The following is a 1,973-nucleotide window of genomic DNA, read 5'->3' on the forward strand; positions in this document are numbered from 1 at the left end:
GAGAAGATCCCCTGGAGGAGGGTATGGCAACCCACTCCAGTATTCTCACCTGGAGAATCCCCGTGGACAGAAGAGCCTGGCAGGCTACCGTCCTTGGTGTCTCAAACAGTCAGACAGTACTGAGTAACTAAGCATGACACATTATTTTCAAAGAGATTCTGGTCACTTTTGAAAAAAGTACTGTTTCACTTTACATGACAACTACTTTGCAGAAGAAAATATTTGATTAAAATGTATGTGTTATAATATAACCTCTCATTCTGCTTTTATTTACAACATCTGAAAGTCTAAAAGTCTTAGTCTTACCTGCTATCTAGTAGATGTTCGTGTATTGATTGGTCCTTACCACTATCTTAGATTTCAGTTCACATAAATCTTACCTCTTTGCTTCATAGCAGTTACCTCCAGGACACTAAGTATAATAAATACCCATCTTATAACCAGGGTCCAGATATCCTACCTACCTTTATCTTGCCCCATTCCTAAAAGTTATTTATACCCATGTACTCTTCTGGGAGGGATTGGGAGCAGGAGGAGAAGGGACGACAGAGGAGGAGATGGCTGGATGGCATCACTGACTCGATGGACGTGAGTCTGAGTGAACTCCGGGAGTTGGTGATGGACAGGGAGGCCTGGCGTGCTGCAATTCATGGAGTGGCAAACAGTCGGACACGACTGAGCAACTGAACTGAACTGAACTGAACTGAACTGACTCTTCCCATGAATACAGTGTTTCTTCCTGAAATTAAAGCAAAGCAAAATCACAAAGCACCTCCTTAATCCTCACTGTCCTCTTTTTTTCTCTCTATGTTGTCTCTTCAGTTTGCTGGGTCTCAGTTCATAAGAACTTGATAAATCAACATTTGGAAATACAGTGTGGCACTACTTCCCATGGTAACTGGTGTCACTTCTTTCCTTTTATCACTTTTTCTAACTTATTCTGACATTACCTTTTCTTTTCAGCTTACAGCCAAAATGCATCATCATCAGTGTAGAATCTGTAGTTAAACATACACATACTGGCTACGTTAAAGTGAAGTGTATTCAATCCATATAAATATTAGCATACAGGATAGCATCCAAAGACACAAACTTACAGAATAATTAAAAAATACTTACCTTTATGTATGATAATTTGCTTTGGAAAATAAACCCTACACTCATACACAAAAATGACATTTACCAGAAATTTTTCAAGTTTTTTTCTGAGAGGAATATTTCCTACTACTATCATGAGAATTGGATGTCAGAAGCAATTTTAATTATCTCACACTTTTGGGACCCCATGGACTATAGCCTACTAGGTGCCTCACTCCATGGGATTCTCCAAGCAAGAATTCTGGAATGGGTTGCCATTTCCTTTCTAGAGGAGCTTCCCAACCCAGGGATTGAACCTGGGTCTCCTGCATTGCAGGCAGATGCTTTAACCTCTGAGCCACCAGGGAAGCCCTCTATACAAAGTTATATCCTTTGCTTAGATAGTAGAAATTATTTTTTAAGTCTGTATATAGATACAAAAAAATGAGATGTTGGCAATATAAGGTTTACATATAAATTAGAATGGTTATATTTTTTATAAAGTCGTTTTGTTTTTAGATTTGTCTGCATAGCCAATTAGTTTTTGCTGTTTTGTGGGACATATTTGCTCATATTTAATAATGAGCAAAAAAATGTTTTCCATATGCTAAGGTTTTCAGAGAGACTAACAAGCACTTTAGAGTCTTATTTTAAAAAGTGTATATTCCAAATAATGTTGTTTTTTAAGAATTATGATTTATGAATGCACATTCTATGTATTAAAGTCTATTCAATATATGTATAAATAATGAAATTAATAATATAAAAATATGAATAACTTGTCAAGTAAGGCTGCAAATGGTTAGCATTCATTTGCTTTTACGTGAAAGTCAAATTATAAAAGTTAGAAAAATCAAAAAGTCATGTACTTTTCTCTAAGTAGATTGATTACCTAA

At 36.2% G+C, this 1,973-nt stretch overlaps 1 non-coding gene across 1 annotated transcript; it reads right to left on the reverse strand.

Annotated features, from left to right (window-relative positions):
* Positions 1-1,373: 1,373 nt before the first annotated feature.
* On the reverse strand, positions 1,374-1,445 carry TRNAC-GCA. Its single transcript has one exon. It is a non-coding gene; the product is annotated as a tRNA-Cys (tRNA).
* Positions 1,446-1,973: the final 528 nt, after the last annotated feature.

Source organism: Oryx dammah, unplaced genomic scaffold, assembly GCF_014754425.2.
Source record: "Oryx dammah isolate SB20612 unplaced genomic scaffold, SCBI_Odam_1.1 HiC_scaffold_3, whole genome shotgun sequence".
NCBI classification, from domain to species: domain Eukaryota; kingdom Metazoa; phylum Chordata; class Mammalia; order Artiodactyla; family Bovidae; genus Oryx; species Oryx dammah.